At 38.7% G+C, this 21,234-nt stretch overlaps 1 non-coding gene across 1 annotated transcript; it reads left to right on the top strand.

The window, feature by feature from the left end:
• Positions 1-5,414: 5,414 nt before the first annotated feature.
• LOC130942617 (small nucleolar RNA R71) lies at positions 5,415-5,522 on the top strand. Its single transcript, XR_009071183.1, has one exon. It is a non-coding gene; the product is annotated as a small nucleolar RNA R71 (small nucleolar RNA).
• Positions 5,523-21,234: the final 15,712 nt, after the last annotated feature.

Here is a 21,234-nt window from a genome sequence, read left to right as displayed (position 1 = left end):
CTTGAGATTTACACGTGCAGAGGCTTCTCTTGGGGTTAAACGCCAAGTTGTAACATGTTTTTGGCGTTTAACTCTGGTTTGTGACGTGTTTCTGGCGTTTTACTCCAGAATGCAGCATGGAACTGGCGTTGAACGCCAGTTTGCGTCGTCTAAACTCGAATAAAGTATGGGCTATTAAATATTGATTGAAAGCCCTGAGTGTCTACTTTCCAACGCAATTGAGAGCCATTTGGAGTTTTGTAGCTCTAGAAAATTTTTTTCGAGTGCAGGGAGGTCAGAATCCAACAACATCAGTAGTCCTTTTTCAGCCTGAATCAGATTTTTACTCAGGTCCCTCAATTTCAGCCAGAAAATACCTGAAATCACAAAAAAACACACAAACTCATAGTAAAGTCCAGAAATGTGAATTTTGCATAAAAACTAATAAAAACATCCCTAAAAGTAGCTAGATCCTACTAAAAACTACCTAAAAATAATGCCAAAAAGCGTATAAATTATCCGCTCATCACAACACCAAACTTAAATTGTTGCTTGTCTCCAAGCAACTGAAAATCAAATAGGATAAAAAGAAGAGAATATATTATAAATTCCAAAATATCAATGAATATTAGATCTAATTAGATGAGCGGGACTTGTAGCTTTTTGCTTCTGAACTGTTTTGGCAACTCACTTTATCCTTTGAAGTTTAGAATGATTGGCATCCATAGGAACTCAGAGTTCAGATAGTGTTATTGATTCTCCTAGTTAAGTATGTTGATTCTTGAACACCGCTACTTTTATGAGTCTTGGCCGTGGCCCTAAGCACTTTGTTTTCCAGTATTACCACCGGATACATAAATGCCACAGACACATGACTGGATGAACCTTTTCAGATTGTGACTCAGCTTTGCTAAAGTCCCCAGTTAGAGGTGTCCAGAGCTCTTAAGCACACTCTTTATGCTTTAGATCATGACTTTAACCACTCAGTCTCAAGCTTTTTCACTTGGACCTGCATGCCACAAGCACATGGTTAGGGACAACTTGATTTAGCCGCTTAGGCCTGGATTTATTTTCTTGGGCCCTCCTATCCATTGATGCTCAAAGTCTTGGATCCTTTTTACCCTTGTCTTTTGGTTTTAAGGGCTATTGGCTTTTTCTGCTTGCTTTTTCTTTTTTTTCTTTCTTTAATTTTTTTTGCCACTTTTTTTTGCAAGCTTTGATCTTCACTGCTTTTTCTTGCTTCAAGAATCAATTTTATGATTTTTTAGATCATCAATAACATTTCTCTTTTTCATCATTCTTTCAAGAGCCAATAATTTTAACATTCATAAACAACAAGATAAAAAATATGCACTGTTCAAGCATTCATTCCGAAAACAAAAAGTATTGTCACCACATCAATATAATTAAACTAATTTCAAGGATGAATTCGAAACTCATGTACTTCTTGTTCTTTTGTATTAGAAACATTTTTCATTTAAGAAAGGTGAAGGATTCATGGAATTATTCATAGCCTTAAGATATAGACACTAGACACTAATGATCATGTAATAAAGACACAAACATAGACAAACATGAAGCTCAAAAACCGAAAAACAGAGAGATAAAAACAAGAAAGTTAAGGAATGAGTCTACCTTAGTGATGGTGGCGCCTTCTTCTTGAAGGACCAATGGTGTCCTTGAGCTCCTCTTTGTCTCTTCCTTGCCTTTGTTGCTCATCCCTTATAGCTCTTTGATCTTCTCTAATCTCATTGAGAATGATGGAGTGTTCTTGGTGTTCCACCCTTAATTGGTTCATGTCATGACTCAATCCTTCTAGAGAAGTGTTGAGTTGTTCCCAATAGTTATTTGGAGGAAAATGCATCCCTTGAGGCATCTCAGGGATTTCTTGATGATGAGCTTCCTCATGCGTCTCTTGAGATCCATGAATAGGCTCTCTTGTTTGCTCCATCCTCTTTTTAGTGATGGGCTTGTCCTCTTCAAGGAGGATATCTCCTTCTATGACAACTCCAGCTAAGTTGCATAGATGGCAAATGAGATGAGGAAAAGCTAGCCTTGCCAAGGTGGAGGGCTTTTCGGCTACTTTGTAGAGTTCTAGAGGGATGACTTCATGAACTTCTACTTCCTCTCCAATCATGATGCTATAGATCATGATGGCCCAATCCACAGTTACTTCGGATCGGTTGCTAGTGGGGATGATGGAGCGTTGGATGAACTCCAACCATCCTCTAGCCACAGGCTTAAGGTCCAGTCTTCTCAATTATACCGGCTTGCCTTTTGAGTCTCTTTTCTATTGAGCTCCTTCCACACATATGTCCATGAGGACTTGGTCCAACCTTTGATCAAAGTTGACCCTTCTAGTGTAGGGGCGTGCATTTTCTTGCATCATAGGCAAGTTGAACGCCAACCTTACGTTTTTTGGACTGAAATCTAAGAATTTTCCCCTAACCATTGTAAGCCAATTCTTTGGGTTTGGGTTCATGCTTTGATCATGGTTCCTAGTGATCCATGTGTTTGCATAGAACTCTTGAAGCATTAGGATTCCGACTTGTTGAATGGGGTTGGTAAGATCTTCCCAACCTCTTCTTTGGATCTCATCTCGGATCTCCAGATACTCATTTTTCTTGAGCATGAAAGGGACCTCAGGGATCACCTTCTTCTTGGCCACAACATCATAGAAGTGGTCTTGATGGACTTTTGAGATGAATCTCTCCATCTCTCATGACTCGGAGGTGGAAGCTTTTGTCTTTCCTTTCCTCTTTCTAGAGGTTTCTCCGGCCTTAGGTGCCATAAATGGTTATGGAAAAACAAAAAAGCTATGCTTTTACCATACCAAACTTAGAATGTTGCTCATCCTCGAGCAAAAGAAGAAAGAATATGAGAAGATGAGGAAGAAAATGAAGGAGATGGAGGGAGGTTTAGGGTTCGGCCAAGGGGAGAAGGATTGATTGTTGTATGTGAAGAATGAAGGAGTGTTGAAGGGTTTATTTAGGAGTGGGAGAAGGGGTAGGTTTCGGTCATTAGGGGTTGGGTTTGGGAGGGAAAGGATTTTGATTTTGAAGGTAGGTGGGGTTTATGGGAAAGAGTGGATGAATGTGAGTGGTGAAGAGGTGATGGGGAAGAGAGATTGAGGTGATTGGTGAAGGGTATTTGGGGAAGAGTGTTATTGGATTGTGAGAAGAAGAGAGAAGGTGAGTTGAGGTAGGTGGGGATCCTGTGGGATCCACAGATCCTGAGGTGTCAAGGATTAATCATCCTTGCACCATTTAGGCGTGTAAAATGCCCTTTGTATGCAATCTTGGCGTTTAACGCCAGACTGCTGCTTGTTTCTGGTGTTAAACACCAGCTCTATACTTGTTTATGGCGTTAAACGCCACTTTGCTGCTTGTTTTTGGCGTTTAACGCCAGCTTTCCTCATGGTGCAATCCTGGCGTTTAAACGCCAGACTGCTGCTTGTTTTCGGCGTTCAACGCCAGCTTCTTGCTATGTTCTGGCATTAAACGCCAACCATATGCTCCTTACTGGCGTTTAAACGCCAGTAAGCTCTTCCTCCATGGTGTGCTGTTTTTTATGCTATTTTTTATTTTTCTTTGATTTTTGTAGTTATTTTTGTGACTCCACATGATCATGAACCTAAGAAGACATAAAAGAACAATAGAAAACATAGATAAATAAAAATTAGGTTGCCTCCCAACAAGCGCTTCTTTAATGTCAATAGCTTTACAGTGAGCTCTCATGGAGCTTCACAGATGTTCAGAGCATTGTTGGGATCTCCCAACACCAAACTTAGAATTTGAATGTGGGGGTTCAACACCAAACTTAGAGTTTGGTTGTGGCCTCCCAACACCAAACTTAGAGTTTGATTGTGAGGGCTTTGTTTGACTCTGTATTGAGAGAAGCTTATCGTGCCTCTTTTCCTTGTTTACAGAAGGATAACCTTGAGCTTTAAACACAAGGTAGTCCCCATTCAATTGAAGGACTAGTTCACCTCTGTCAACATCAATCACAGCTTTTGCTGTGGCTAGGAAGGATCTTCCAAGAATGATGGATTCATTCTCGTCCTTTCCAGTGGCTAAGATTATGAAATCAGCAGGGATATAAAGGCCTTTAACCTTTACCAACACGTCCTCTACCAATCCATAAGCTTGTTTTATTGACTTGTCTGCCATCTCTAATGAGATTCTTGCAGCTTATACCTCAAAGATCCCCAGTTTCTCCATTACAGAGAGTGGCATAAGATTTATACCTGACCCCAGGTCACACAGAGCCTTCTCAAAGGTCATGGTGGCTATGGTACAGGATATTAAAAATTTACCAGGATCTTGTTTCTTTTGAGGTAGAGTTTGCTGAACCCATTTATCTAGTTCACTAATGAGCAAGGGAGGTTCATCTTCTCAAATCTCATTACCAAATAACTTGGCATTCAGCTTCATGATGGCTCCTAGATATTGAGCAACATGCTCTTCAGTTACATCTTCGTCCTCTTCAGAGGAAGAATAGTTCTCAGAGCTCATGAATGGCAGAAGGAAGTTTAATGGAATCTCTATGGTCTCTATATGAGCCTCAGATTCCTTTAGGTCCTCAATAGGGAACTCCTTTCTGTCTGGGGGACGTCCCATGAGGTCTTCCTCATTGGGATTCACGTCCTCCCCTTCTTCTTTGGATTCGGCCATTTTGATAATATTAATGGCCTTGCACTCTCTTTTTGGATTCTCTTCTGTATTGCTTGGGAGAGTACTAGGAGGAGTTTCAGTGATTTTCTTACTCAGCTGACCCACTTGTGCCTCCAAGTTTCTAATGGAGGACCTTGTTTCATTCATGAAACTTAAAGTGGCCTTAGATAGATTAGAGACTATGTTTGCTAAGCTAGAGGGGCTCTGCTCAGAATTCTCTGTTTGTTGCTGAGAAGATGATGGAAAAGGCTTGCTATTGCTAAACCTATTTCTTCCACTATTATTAAAGCCTTGTTGAGGCTTTTGTTGATCCTTCCATGAGAAATTTGGATGATTTTTCCATGAGGAATTATAGGTGTTTCCATAAGGTTCACCCATGTAATTCACCTCTGCCATTGCAGGGTTATCAGGATCATAAGCTTCTTCTTCAGAAGATGTCTCTTTAGTACTGTTGGATGCATTTTGCCATCCATTCAGACTCTGAGAATTCATGTTGACTTGCTGAGTCAACATTTTGTTCTGAGCCAATATGGCATGCAGAGCATCAATTTCAAGAACTCCTTTCCTCTGAGGCATCCCATTATTCATAGGATTCCTTTCAGAAGTGTACATGAACTGGTTATTTGCAACCATGTCAATGAGTTCTTGAGCTTCTGCAGGTGTTTTCTTTAGGTGAATGGATCCACCTGTAGAATGGTCCAGTGACATCTTAGAGAACTCAGATAGACCATCATAGAATATATCCAAAATGGTCCACTCTGAAAGCATGTCAGAAGGACACTTTTTGGTCAACTGCTTGTATCTTTTCCAAGCTTCATAGAGGGATTCACCATCTTTTTGCTTGAAGGTCTGAACATCCACTCTAAGCTTACTCAACTTTTGAGGAAGAAAGAACTTAGCCAAGAAGGCCGTGACTAGCTTATCCCAAGAGTCCAGGCTATCTTTAGATTGTGAGTCCAACCATGTTCTAGCCTTGTATCTTACAGCAAAAGGGAAAAGCACGAGCCTGTAGACTTCAGGATCTACTCCATTAGTTTTAACAGTATCACAGATCTGCAAGAATTAGTTAAAAACTGATAAGGATCTTCTGATGGAAGTCCATGAAACTTGCAGTGCTGTTGCATTAGAGCAACTAGTTGAGGCTTCAGCTCAAAATTGTTTGCTCCAATGGCCGGGATTGAGATGCTTCTTCCATAAAAATTGGAAGTAGGTGTAGTATAATCACCAAGCATCCTCCTTGCGCCTCCACCATTGTTATTGGGTTCGGCCATGTCTCTTTCTTTTTCGAGGTTCTCTGTAAGGTTTTTTCTGGATTGTTGTACTTTAGCTTCTCTTAGCTTCTTCTTCAGAGTCCTTTCAGGTTCAGGATCTGCATCAACAAGAATGTCCTTATCCTTGCTCCTGCTCATATGAAAAAGAAGAGAACAGAAAAGAAAAGGAATCCTCTATGTCACAGTATAGAGATTCCTTTATGTGAGTAGAAGAAAAGATGAATAAGAATAAAGAAGAGAAAAATTCGAACACAAAAGAGAAGAGAGGGTTCGAATTTTAAGATGAAGAGAAGTGTTAGTAAATGAATAAATAAATAGAAAGAGATGAGAGGGAAGGGTTTTCGAAAATTGTTTTGAAAAATAGTTAGTGATTTTTGAAAATTAAGAGAAGAAATAAAATTAAAATTAAAATTTGAAACAATTATTTAATGAAAAAGAATTTTGAAAAAGGGTGAGAAATTTTCGAAAATTAGAGAGAAAGAAGTAGTTAGATGGTTTTGAAACAAATAAGAAACAAACAAAAAGGCAATTAGTTAGTTGAAAAAGATTTAAAAATCAATTTTGAAAAGATGAGAAGTTGGAAAAGATTTTGAAATTGATTTTGAAAAAGATATGATTTGAAAAAGATATTTTGAAAAGATATGATTGAAAAAGATATTTTGGAAAAGATTTGATTTTTAAAATTAAAATTGATTACTTGACTCACAAGAAATTAAAAGATATGATTCTAGAATTTAAAGATTGAACCTTTCTTAACAAGGAAGTAACAAACTTCAAATTTTTGAATCAATCACATTAATTGTTAGTAAAGTTTTCAAAAATTTGAAATGAAATTAAGAAAAAGATTTTGAAAAATAATTTTTACAATTTTCGAAAAATTAAGAAAAAGTGAAAAAAAAAAGATTTGATTTTTGAAAAAGATTTTAAAAAGATAGGATTTTTAAAAATTGAAATCTTGACTTGACTAACAAGAAACAACTAATTTTAAAATTTTTTGACTAAGTCAACCCAAAGATTTCGAAAATTATGAGTAAAACAAAGAAAAGATATTTTGTTGATTTTTGAATTTTTTAATGAAGAGAGAGAAAAACACAAATATGACCCAAAACATAAAAATTTTGGATCAAAACCAATGATGCATGCAAGAACACTATGAATGTCAAGACGAACACCAAGAACACTTTGAAGATCAAGATGAACATCAAGACTTATTTTTGAAAAATTTTCAAGAAAAGAAAAATATGCAAGACACCAAACTTAGAAATTTTTCATGCTTAGACACTATGAATGCAAAAATGCATATGAAAAACAATAAAAGACACAAAAAAAGAAAATATGAAGATCAAACAAGAAGACTTACCAAGAACAACTTGAAGATCATGAAGAACACCATGCATGAATTTTTCGAAAAAATGCATAAATTTTAAAAACATGCAATTGACACCAAACTTAAAAATTGACTCTATACTCAAACAAGAAACACAAAATATTGTTGATTTTATGATTTTATTAATTTTTTTGGTTTTTTCAAAAATTTATTTTTGGAAAAAAATGAAAATAAATAAAAGAATTTTGAAAGATTTTTGAAAACTTTTTGAAAAGAAAATAAGAAGAAAATTACCTAATCTGAGCAATAAGATAAACTCAAACAATCCCCGGCAACGGCGCCATAAACTTGGTGCACGAAATTGTGATCATCAACAATGGCACCAAAGACTTGGAGCTCTCAAATGTGAATCACACTTTGTCATAACTTCGCACAACTAACCAGCAAGTGCACTGGGTCGTCCAAGTAATACCTTACGTGAATAAGGGTCGATCCCACGGAGATTGTCGGTATGAAGCAAGCTATGGTCATCTTGTAAATCTCAGTCAGGCGGATTCAAATGGTTATAATGGTTTTCGAATATAAAGATAAATAAAGCATAAAATAAAGATAGAGATACTTATGTAATTCATTGGTGGGAAATTCAGACAAGCGCATGAAGATACTGTGTTCCTTCTGAATCTCTGCTTTCCTACTGCTTTCCTCCAATCATTCTTACTCCTTTCCATGGCAAGCTGTATGTTCGGGTTTCACTAGCGTCAATGGCTACCTCCCGTCCTCTAGTGAAAATGGTTCAAATGCGCTGTCACCGCACGACTAATCATCTGTCGGTTCTCGATCATATTGGAATAGAATCCAGTGATCCTTTTACGTCTGTCACTATGCCCAACACTCACGAGTTTGAAGCTCGTCACAGTCTTCCCATCTCAGATCCTACTCGGAATACCACAGACAAGGTTTAAACTTTCTGGATCTTAGGAATGGCCCCCAATAATTCTAGCTTATACCACGAAGATTCTGATTAAGGAATCCAAGAGATACCCAGTCAATCGAAAGTAGAACGAAGGTGGTTGTCAGGCACGCGTTCATAGGTTGAGAATGGTGATGAGTGTCACAGGTGATCACATTCATCAGGTTGAAGCGCGAACGAATATCTTAGAATAAGAATAAGCATGAATTGAATTGAAAACAGTAGTAATTGCATTAATACTCGAGGTACAGCAGAGCTCCACACCTTAATCTATAGTGTGTAGAAACTCCACCGTTGAAAATACATAAGTGATGGTCCAGGCATGGCCGGATGGCCAGCCCCCATGAAGGTCTAAAATCGCATACACTGATTAAAGATCCCTCCTCCAAGAAAACTCTGAATACAATAGTAAAAAGTTTTATTTATACTAAACTAGTTACTAGGGTTTACAGAAATAAGTCTAAGTGCAGAAATCCACTTCTGGGGCCCACTTTGATGTGTGCTTGGGCTGAGCTTGAGCTTTATACGTGCAGAGGCTTCTCTTGGGGTTAAACGCCAAATTGTAACGTGTTTTGGCGTTTAACTTTGGTTTGTGACGTATTTCTGGTGTTTTACTCCAGAATGCAGCATGGAACTGGAGTTAAACGCCAGTTGCGTTATCTAAACTCGAATAAATATGGACTATTAAATATTGCTGGAAAGCCTTTGAGGTCTACTTTCCAACGCAATTGAGAGCGCACTATTTGGAGTTCTGTAGCTCCAGAAAATCCATTTCGAGTGCAGGGAGGTCAGAATCCAACAACTTCAGCAGTCCTTTTTTAGCCTGAATCAGATTTTTGCTCAAGTCCCTCAATTTCAGCCAAAAAATACCTGAAATCACAGAAAAACACAAAAACTCATAGTAAAGTCCAGAAATGTGAATTTTGCATAAAAACTAATAAAAACATCCCTAAAAGTAGCTAGATCCTACTAAAAACTACCTAAAAAAACAATGCAAAAAAGCATATAAATTATCCGCTCATCATCCACCATGTCAGAAACATGCCAACTTTCACATCGCCCCGCCAGAGGAACTCATCAGTGTAACCTCACCTTGGCCATTCGCAAAATGGGGACTCGACCTTCTTGGACCCTTCCCTCAGGGATTGGGACAAGTTAAATTCCTCATAGTAGGGGTAGATGGTGGACGAAATTGTGATCACTATTCTTTTCAAGTTGTTTGTCTTTGTATGAAATCACTATTATGGCACTGGTTGAATTCACAACTCCGTTCAACTAACCAGCAAGTGTACTGGGTCGTCCAAGTAATAAACCTTACGTGAGTAAGGGTCGAATCCACAGAGATTGTTGGTATGAAGCAAGCTATGGTCACCTTGTAGATCTCAGTTAGACAGATTAAAGGGTAATTGTGATTATTGGAATAAATAATAAATAAAAAGGAATAATAAAATGGATAGAATACTTATGTAGATTCATTGGTAGGAATTTCAGATAAGTGGATGGAGATGCTGTATGGCCCAAGGACGCCTGCCTTCCCACTGCTTCAACTCAATCCTTCTTACTCCTTTCCATGGCAAGCTTTGTATAGGGGTTCACCATCAGCGGTGGCTACTTTCAATCCTCTCGGGAAAATGGTCCTATGCGGTTGTCAATCGCACGGCTAATCGTCTGGAGGCATCACCCATGGTTGATGGCTACATCCCATCCTCGCAGTGAAAACTAATGCTCACGCACTCTGTCACAGTACGGCTAATCACTGGTTGGTTCCCGCGCCTACTGGAATAAAATCCCTTGATTCTTTTGCGTCTGTCACTAACGCCCAGCACTTGCAAGTTTGAAGCACGTCACAGTCATTCATTACCGGAATCCTACTCGGAATACCACAGACAAGGTTAGACTTTCCGGATTCCCAGGATCCTACTCGGAATACCACAGACAAGGTGAGACTTTCCGGATCCTCATAAATGCCGCCATCTATCTAGCTTATACCACGAAGATTCTGTTGGGGAATCTAAGAGATACACATTCAAGCTCGGTTGCATGTAGAACGGAAGTGGTTGTCAATCACGCGCGTTCATAAGTGAGAATGATAATGAGGGTTATCTAACTCATCACATTCATCATGTTCTTGGGTACGAATGAATATCTTGGAATAAAACTAAGATAGCATTTGAATAAAAGAAGATAGAATTGCATTAATACTTGAGGTACAGCAGAGCTCCACACCCTTAATCTATGGTGTGCAGAAACTCCACCGTTGAAAATACATAAGTGAAAGAGGTTCAGGCATGGCCGAATGGCCAGCCCTCTCCATGATCAAGTGACCGAATATTCAAAGAGATTAAACTGTCAAAAGATGTCTAATACAATAGATAAATGTCCTATATATACTAGACTAGCTACTAGGGTTTACATGAGTAAGTAAATGATGCATAAATCCACTTCCGGGGCCCACTTGGTGTATGCTTGGGCTGAGCTTGATCAATCCATGAGCTGAGGCTTCTCTTGGAGTTGAACTTTGAGTTATGACGTGTTTTGGGCGTTCAACTCCGGATCATGACGTTTTTCTGGCGTTTAACTCCAGAAAGGAGCATGTACTTGGCGTTCAACGCCAAGTTACGTCGTCATTCTTCGAATAAAGTATGGACTATTATATATTTCTGGAAAGCCCTGGATGTCTACTTTCCAAGCCGTTGAGAGCGCGCCAATTGGAGTTCTGTAGCTCCAGAAAATCCATTTCGAGTGCAGGGAGGTCAGAATCCAACAGCATCAGCAGTCCTTTTGTCAGCCTTTTTCAGAGTTTTGCTCAAATCCCTCAATTTCAGTCAGAATTTACCTGAAATCACAGAAAAACACACAAACTCATAGTAAAGTCCAGAAATGTGAATTTAACATAAAAACTAATGAAAACATCCCTAAAAGTAGCTTGAACTTACTAAAAACTACCTAAAAACAATGCCAAAAAGCGTATAAATTATCCGCTCATCACAACACCAAACTTAAATTGTTGCTTGTCCCCAAGCAACTGAAAATCAAATAGGATAAAAAGAAGAGAATATACTATAAATTCAGAAATATCAATGAATATTAATTATAATTAAATGAGCGGGACTTGTAGCTTTTTGCTTCTGAACAGTTTTGGCATCTCACTTTTTCCTTTGAAGTTTAGAATGATTGGCTTCTCTAGGAACTTAGAATTTTGGATAGTGTTATTGACTTTCCTAGTTAAGCATGTTGATTCTTGAACACAGCTGCTCATGAGTCTTGGCTGTGGCCCTAAGCATTTTGTCTTCCAGTATTACCACCGGATACATAAATGCCACAGACACATAACTGGGTGAACCTTTTCAGATTGTGACTCAGCTTTGCTAGAGTCCCCAGTTAGTGGTGTCCAGAGCTCTTAAGCACACTCTTTTGCTTTGGATCACGACTTTAACCATTCAGTCTCAAGCTTTTCACTTGGACCTTCATGACACAAGCACATGGTTAGGGACAGCTTGATTTAGCCGCTTAGGCCTGGATTTAATTTCCTTGGGCCCTCCTATCCATTAATGCTCAAAGCCTTGGATCCTTGCTTTTTAAAATTTCCGCCCCCTTTTTTTTTGCTGCTTTTTCTTGCTTCAAGAATCAATTTCATGATGTTTTTCAGATCATCAATAACATTTCTCTTTGTTCATCATTCTTTCAAGAACCAACAATTTTAACACTCATAAACAACAAGATCAAAAGACATATGCACTGTTCAATCATTCATTCAGAAAACAAAAAGTATTGTCACCACATCAATATAATTAAACTAAATTCAATAATAATTTCGAAAATTATGTACTTCTTGTTCTTTTGAATTAAAACATTTTTCTTTTAAGAAAAGTGAAGGACTAATGGAATTTATTCATAGCTTTAAGGCATGGTTACATACTAATGATCATGAAATAGAGACACAAAACATAATTAAACATAACATTAAAAACCAAAACAGAAAGAAATAAAGAACAAGGAATGAATCCACCTTTAGTGGCGTCTTCTTCTTGAAGGACCAATGATGTTCTACAATTCTTCTATGTCCCTTCCTTGCCTTTGTTGCTCCTCCCTCATTGCTCTTTGATCTTCTCTTATTTCTTGGAGAATGATGGAGTGCTCATGATGTTCCACCCTTAATTGTTCCACATTATGGCTTAAATCTTCCAAGGAGGTGTTGAGTTGCTCCCAATAGTTGTTGGGAGGAAAGTGCATTCCTTGAGGTATCTCAGGAATTTGTTGATGATGAGCTTCCTCATGTGCTTCTTGAGGGCCGTGAGGAGCTTCTCTTGCTTGCTCCATCCTCTTCTTGGTGATGGGCTTGTCTTCTTCAATGGAGACATCTCCTTCTATGATAACTCCAGCTGAGTAACATAGATGGCAAATAAGGTGAGGGAAGGCTAGCCGTGCCATAGGTGAGGACTTATCAGCTATTTTGTAGAGTTCATTGGAGATGACCTCATGAACCTCTACTTCCTCTCCAATCATGATGCTATGGATCATGATGGCCCGATCCACAGTAACTTCAGATCGGTTGCTTGTAGGGATGATGGATCTTTGGATGAACTCCAACCATCCTCTAGCTACAGGCTTGAGGTCCAGTCTTCTTAGTTGGACCGGTTTGCCTTTGGAGTCTATTCTCCATTGGGCGCCTTCCACACATATGTCCATTAGGACTTGGTCCAACCTTTGATTAAAGTTGACCCTTCTTGTGTAGGGGCGTTCATCACCTTGCATCATAGGCAAGTGGAATGCCAACCTTACATTTTTCGGACTGAAATCCAAGTATTTCCCCCTAACCATTGTGAGATAATTTTTTGGGCTTGGGTTCATACCTTGGTCATGGTTCCTAGTGATCCATGCATTGGCATAGAACTCTTGAACCATTAATATTCCGACTTGTTGCATGGGGTTGGTTATGACTTCCCAACCTCTTCTTTGAACTTCATGTCGGATCTCCGGATATTCATTCTTCTTGAGCTTGAAAGGGACCTCAGGGATCACCTTTTTCTTTGCCACAACATCATAGAAGTGGTCTTGATGGCTCTTGGAGATGAATCTTTCCATCTCCCATGACTCGGAGGTGGAAGCTTTTGCCTTCCCTTTTCCTTTTCTTGAGGAAACTCCGGCCTTAGGTGCCATTGGTAATGGAAAAACAAAAAAACTTATGCTTTTACCACACCAAACTTAAAATTTGCTCGTCCTCGAGCAAGAAAGAAAAGAATAGTAGAAGAAGAAGAAGGGAATATGGTAGAGAGGGAGAGAAGTAGGTTCGGCTATATGGGAGAAGAAGGGGTTATTGTTGTGTGAAAATGAAGAAGAATTGAAGGGTATTTATAGGGAGAGGGGAGGGTGGGTTTCGGCCATTTGGGTGGGAATGGGTGGGAAATTGAATTTGAATTCTATGAGGGTAGGTGGCAGTATGGGGAAGAGGAGGGTGATGTGAATGGTGAATGGGGTAATTGGGAAGAGGAATTGAGGTGATTGATGAAGAATATTGGGAATTGTGACATGGGGAAGAATGAGATTTGGATTAGGAGAGTGTGATTAGGATTAAAAGGTAAGGTGGGAATATGTTAGGTGGGGATCCTGTGGGGTCCACAGATCCTGAGGTGGGGATCCTGTGGGGTCCACAGATCCTGAGGTGAAAAGAAATACCATTCCTTCACCCTATAGGCATGTAAAATGCCTTCATGCGTCATTCTGGCGTTTAAACGCCCATTGGTGCATGTTCTGGGCGTTCAACGCCCATGTAATGCATGTTTCTGGCGTTGAACGCCAGTTTCATGCTTGTTTCTGGCATTCAGCGCCAGCTTGTCCTCTTCGTGCACCATCCTGGCGTTTAACGCCAGGTTGTTGCTTGTTTTGGGCGTTCAACGCCAGAATGGTGCTCTGTTCTGGCGTTGAACGCCAGACAGATGCATCTTACTGGCGTTGAACGCCAGTCTGCGCTACCTCCAGGGTGAAAATTTTTTTTCTTCTGTTTTTGACTCTGTTTTTAATTTTTTTGATTTTTTCGTGACTCCTCATGATCATGTACCTAATTAAACACAAAAATAACAAAGAAAACAAAATAAAATAAAATTAGATAATTAAAATTGGGTTGCCTCCCAACAAGCGCTTCTTTAATGTCAATAGCTTGACAGTGGCTCTCATGGAGCCACAAGGTGATCAGGTCAATTTAAGTGTGGTCCCAACACCAAACTTAGAGTTTGGATATGGAGTTTGAACACCAAACTTAGAGTTTGGTTGTGGCCTCACAGCACCAAACTTAGAGTTTGACTGTGGAGGCTCTTCTTGACTCTGAACTGAGAGAAGCTCTTCATGCTTACTCTCTTTTGTCACAGAGGGATGGCCATGTGTCTTAAACACAAGGTAGTCCCCATTCAATTGAAGGACTAACTCACCTCTGTTGACATCTATCACAGCTCCTGCTGTGGCTAGGAAAGGTCTTCCTAGGATGATGCATTCATCATCTTCCTTCCTAGTGTCTAGGATTATGAAATCAGTAGGGATGTAAAGGCCTTCAACCTTTACTAGCACGTCCTCTACTATTCCATAAGCTTGTCTCATTGACTTATCTGCCAATTGTAATGAGAACAAAGCAGGTTGTACTTCAATGATCCCCAGCTTCTCCATTACAGAGAGTGGCATAAGGTTTATCCCTGACCCCAGATCACATAGAGCTTTTTCAAAGCTCATGGTGCCTATGGTACAAGGTATTAGAAACTTGCCAGGATCTTGTCTCTTTTGAGGTAGTGTTTTCTGAATCCAAGTATCTAGTTCACTAATGAGCAAGGGAGGTTCACTTTCCCAAGTCTCATTACCAAACAGCTTGGCATTCAGCTTCATGATGGCTCCTAAATATTGAGCAACTTGCTCTCCAGTCACATCTTCATCCTCTTCAGAGGAAGAATAGTCTTCAGAGCTCATGAATGGCAGAAGGAGGTTCAATGGAATCTCTATGGTCTCTAGATGAGCCTCAGATTCCTCAGGATCCTTAATAGGAAGCTCCTTCTTGCTTGAGGGACGTCCCAGGAGGTCTTCCTCACTAGGATTTTCGTCCTTCTCCTCCCTTGTGCATTCGGCCATATTGATTATGTCAATGGCCTTGCACTCTCCTTTTGGATTCTCTTCTGTATTGCTTGGGAGAATACTGGGAGGGGTTTCAATGACTTTCTTACTCAGCTGGCCTACTTGTGCCTCCAGATTTCTAATGGAGGATCTTGTTTCATTCATGAAACTGAAAGTGGCCTTTGACAGATCAGAGACTATATTGGCTAAATTAGAATTGTTTTGTTCAGAGTTCTCTGTCTGTTGCTGAGAAGATGATGGATATGGCTTGCTATTGCCCAGCCTATTGCGTCCACCATTGTTAAAACCTTGTTGAGGTTTTTGTTGATCCTTCCAAGAGAAATTTGGATGATTTCTCCATGATGAGTTATAGGTGTTTCCATAAGGTTCACCTGAGTAATTAACCTCTGCCATGGCAGGGTTTTCAGGATCATAAGCTTCTTCAGAAGCTGCCTCTCTAGTACTGTTGGATGCATGTTGCAATCCATTCAGATTTTGAGAGATTATGTTGACCTGTTGAGTCAACATTTTGTTCTGAGCCAGTATGGCATTCAGAGCATCAATTTCAAGAACTCCTTTCTTCTGAGGTACCCCATTGTTCACGGAATTCCTCTCAGAAGTGTACATGAACTGGTTATTTGCAACCATGTCAATGAGTTCTTGAGCCTCTTCAGGCATTTTCTTTAGGTGAATAGATCCACCTGCAGAATGGTCCAATGACATTTTCGAAAATTCAGAGAGACCATAATAGAATATATCTAATATGGTCCATTCTGAAAACATGTCAGATGGACATCTTTTGGTCAGCTGCTTGTATCTTTCCCAAGCTTCATAGAGGGATTCACCATCTTTTTGTTTGAAGGTTTGAACATCCACTCTCAGCTTGCTCAGCTTTTGAGGAGGAAAGAATTTATCTAAGAATGCAGTGACAAGCTTATCCCATGAGTCCAGGCTATCCTTGGGTTGTGAATCCAACCATACTCTAGCTCTGTCTCTTACAGCAAAAGGGAAAAGCATGAGTCTGTAGACTTCAGGATCAACTCCATTCGTCTTCACAGTCTCACAGATCTGCAAGAACTCAGTTAAAAACTGATAAGGATCTTCAGATGAAAGTCCATAAAACTTGCAGTTTTGTTGCATTAAAGCAACTAGTTGAGGCTTAAGCTCAAAGTTATTGGCTCCAATGGCAGGAATGGAGATGCTTCTTCCATCAAACTTGGATGTTGGCTTTGTGAAGTCACCAAGCATTCTCCTTGCATTATTATTATTTTCGGCCATCTCCTTCTCTTGTTCTAATATTTCTGAAAGGTTACCTTTAGAATGATTTAAATTAGCTTCTCTTAATTTTCTCTTCAGAGTCCTTTCAGGTTCTGGATCAATTTCAACAAGAGTGCCTTTATCCTTGTTCCTGCTCATATGAAAGAGAAGAAAACAAGAAAAGAAGAGGAATCCTCTATGTCACAGTATAGAGATTCCTTTATGTTAGTAGAAAAAGAAGGGGTAGAAGAATGAAGAATGGATTCGGATTTATGGATGAAGAGAGGTGAAGAGAAGTGTTAGTAATTAAATAATTAAATAGAATAAGAAAAGAGAAGGGATATTTCGAAAATAATTTTTGAAAAGGGGTTAGTGATTTTCGAAAATTAGAGATAAAATGTAATTAAAATTTAAAACATGAAACAATTAATTAATTAAAAAGAACTTTTGAAAAAAGGGATGAGATATTTTCGAAAATTAGAGAGGGAAAAGTAGTTAGGTGGTTTTGAAAAAGATAAGAAACAAACAAAAAGTTAGTTAGTTGATTGAAAAAGATTTGAAATCAAAATTGAAAAAGATAAGAAGATAGTAAGTTAGATAAGATATTTTGAAATCAAATTTTGAAAAAGATAAAATTTTTGAAAAAGATCAAATAAAAGATAAAAAGATTTAATTCAAAAATTTTGAAATTACTTACTTCACTAACAAGAAACTACAAGATAAGATTCTAGAACTTAAAGATTGAACCTTTCTTAACAAGAAAGTAACAAACTTCAAATTTTTTTTGAACCAATCACATTAATTATTAGTGAATTTTCGAAAATTACATATAAAGATAAGAAAAAGATTTTGAAAATAATTTGAAAAAGATTTTTGAAATTTTCGAAAAAAAATAGAAAAAAATGAAAAAGATATGATTTTTGAAAGAGATTTTGAAAAGATAAGATTTTTAAAATTGAAATTTTGACTTGACTAGTAAGAAATAACTAATTTTGAAAATTTTTGACCAAGTCAACCCAAAATTTCGAAAATTTGGAGGGAAATAAGGAAAAGATATTTTTTTGATTTTTGAATTTTTAATTATGAGAGAGAAAAACAACAAAAATACTTAATGCATGAGATTTTTAGATCAAAACCATGAATGCATGCAAGAATGCTATGAATGTCAAGATGAACACCAAGAACACTTTGAAGATCATGATGAACATCAAGAACACAATTTCGAAAAATTTTGATGCAAAGAAAACATGCAAGACACCAAACTTAGAAATCTTTAATGCATGGAAGATATGAATGCAAAAATGCACATGAAAAACAACAAATAATACAAAACAAGAAAACATCAAGATCAAACAAGAAGACTTACCAAGAACAACTTGAAGATCATGAAGAACACTATGAATGCATGGATTTTCGAAAAAATGCAAGAAAAAAAATTTTTAAAGCATGCAATTGACACCAAACTTAAAAATTGACTCAAGACTCAAACAAGAAACACAAAATATTTTTAGTTTTTATGATTTTCTAATTTTTTTGTATTTTTATTCTATTTTTTCGAAAATACACTTTAGAAAAACGAAAAATAAAAGAAACATTTTGAAAAAGATTTTTGAAAAGAAAATTACCTAATCTGAGCAACAAGATGAATCGTCAGTTGTCCATACTCGAACAATCCCCGGCAACGGCGCCAAAAACTTGGTGGACGAAATTGTGATCACTATTCTTTTCAAGTTGTTTGTCTTTGTATGAAATCACTATTATGGCACTGGTTGAATTCACAACTCCGTTCAACTAACCAGCAAGTGTACTGGGTCGTCCAAGTAATAAACCTTACGTGAGTAAGGGTCGAATCCACAGAGATTGTTGGTATGAAGCAAGCTATGGTCACCTTGTAGATCTCAGTTAGACAGATTAAAGGGTAATTGTGATTATTGGAATAAATAATAAATAAAAAGGAATAATAAAATGGATAGAATACTTATGTAGATTCATTGGTAGGAATTTCAGATAAGTGGATGGAGATGCTGTATGGCCCAAGGACGCCTGCCTTCCCACTGCTTCAACTCAATCCTTCTTACTCCTTTCCATGGCAAGCTTTGTATAGGGGTTCACCATCAGCGGTGGCTACTTTCAATCCTCTCGGGAAAATGGTCCTATGCGGTTGTCAATCGCACGGCTAATCGTCTGGAGGCATCACCCATGGTTGATGGCTACATCCCATCCTCGCAGTGAAAACTAATGCTCACGCACTCTGTCACAGTACGGCTAATCACTGGTTGGTTCCCGCGCCTACTGGAATAGAATCCCTTGATTCTTTTGCGTCTGTCACTAACGCCCAGCACTTGCAAGTTTGAAGCACGTCACAGTCATTCATTACCGGAATCCTACTCGGAATACCACAGACAAGGTTAGACTTTCCGGATTCCCAGGATCCTACTCGGAATACCACAGACAAGGTGAGACTTTCCGGATCCTCATAAATGCCGCCATCTATCTAGCTTATACCACGAAGATTCTGTTGGGGAATCTAAGAGATACACATTCAAGCTCGGTTGCATGTAGAACGGAAGTGGTTGTCAATCACGCGCGTTCATAAGTGAGAATGATAATGAGGGTTATCTAACTCATCACATTCATCATGTTCTTGGGTACGAATGAATATCTTGGAATAAAACTAAGATAGCATTTGAATAAAAGAAGATAGAATTGCATTAATACTTGAGGTACAGCAGAGCTCCACACCCTTAATCTATGGTGTGCAGAAACTCCACCGTTGAAAATACATAAGTGAAAGAGGTTCAGGCATGGCCGAATGGCCAGCCCTCTCCATGATCAAGTGACCGAATATTCAAAGAGATTAAACTGTCAAAAGATGTCTAATACAATAGATAAATGTCCTATATATACTAGACTAGCTACTAGGGTTTACATGAGTAAGTAAATGATGCATAAATCCACTTCCGGGGCCCACTTGGTGTATGCTTGGGCTGAGCTTGATCAATCCACGAGCTGAGGCTTCTCTTGGAGTTGAACTTTGAGTTATGACGTGTTTTGGGCGTTCAACTCCGGATCATGACGTTTTTCTGGCGTTTAACTCCAGAAAGGAGCATGTACTTGGCGTTCAACGCCAAGTTACGTCGTCATTCTTCGAATAAAGTATGGACTATTATATATTTCTGGAAAGCCCTGGATGTCTACTTTCCAACGCCGTTGAGAGCGCGCCAATTGGAGTTCTGTAGCTCCAGAAAATCCATTTCGAGTGCAGGGAGGTCAGAATCCAACAGCATCAGCAGTCCTTTTGTCAGCCTTTTTCAGAGTTTTGCTCAAATCCCTCAATTTCAGTCAGAATTTACCTGAAATCACAGAAAAACACACAAACTCATAGTAAAGTCCAGAAATATGAATTTAACATAAAAACTAATGAAAACATCCCTAAAAGTAGCTTGAACTTACTAAAAACTACCTAAAAACAATGCCAAAAAGTGTATAAATTATCCGCTCATCAGTAGACTATTTCACAAAGTGGATCGAGGCAGAACTCCTAGCTAATGCCACTACTCAAAGAAGTCGAAAATTCCTATATAGGAATATTGTCACAAGGGGGTTCCATACTCCATCACCACAGACAATGGTACCCAATTCACAGATGCAGGCTTCAGAAAGTTAGTGGCCGACTTGAACATAAAACAACAATTCTCGTCCGTAGAATATCCCCAAGCCAATGGACAAGCCGAAGCTGCCAACAAAGTCCAAGAAAGAGCTCGGATAAGGGAAGAATCGTTAAAACGTCGAATGGCTTCGAGATACAATCAAAAGGTAGTACAACAAGTTTTTGCTGGGAACGACCTCATCCTAATCCGAAATGATATCGGAACAACTCGATCGGAAAAAGGAAAGCTGGCAGCAAACTGGAAAGGACCCTACCGAGTCATAGAAGTACTTGGAAAGGGCTACTACAGACTGTCCGAACTCGATGGACGAGAGCTTCCTAGGTCATGGCACGCCTGAAACTTAAGAAGGTACTATAGTTAGGGATGATAAAGGATCTTAGGATAAGGCACACTCTTTTTCCTGAAAAAGGTTTTTTAATGAGACGCCAAGGCAAGACCTACAAATCACCCGACTTAGAGAGATAAAACTCCCCCATGTATATTTGCATTTTCTTTTGAAAAAAATCTGTTTAGATCTTCTACAAATTCTCAAGCCGCATTAATCTGAAATATTCATCGTCTGATTATAAAGCTACAGATCGGCAGAAAGTGAAAATCAAATTCACTACACGATCACGATAAAGACCAACAGAGATGAAAACCAAATTCATTAAAAGGTCGACCAAATGAGGATTAAACCCAATTTCTACAAAATCAGCAAAGATGAAAATAGAATAATGCAAGAAGTTATCGAAAGTGATCCATAGAAAGGACCTGACGAGGTCTTAATAAAATGAATTGCTAAAAAATAACTTAAAGACTGGCCGGCGTAAAGAAGTCAGACAAGTTGCAATAACCAAAGTTATAAGTAAATCCCTGGAAAGAGGTCTGGCCAGCCCTATAAAAGAGGATTACTATAACTTAAAAGGGCCCGACATGATGAAGTCGGCCCAAAACATAAAAGTTATAAAAGTAATCCCTGAAAGAGACCTGTACAAGGTCCAAGAAAGAAGAT

The sequence above is a fragment of the Arachis stenosperma genome, chromosome 7 (assembly GCF_014773155.1).
Source record: "Arachis stenosperma cultivar V10309 chromosome 7, arast.V10309.gnm1.PFL2, whole genome shotgun sequence".
Taxonomy (NCBI): Eukaryota; Viridiplantae; Streptophyta; class Magnoliopsida; order Fabales; family Fabaceae; genus Arachis; species Arachis stenosperma.
Note: the sequence above shows the minus strand (reverse complement) of the source record. Positions and strands in the feature narration are given on the sequence as shown.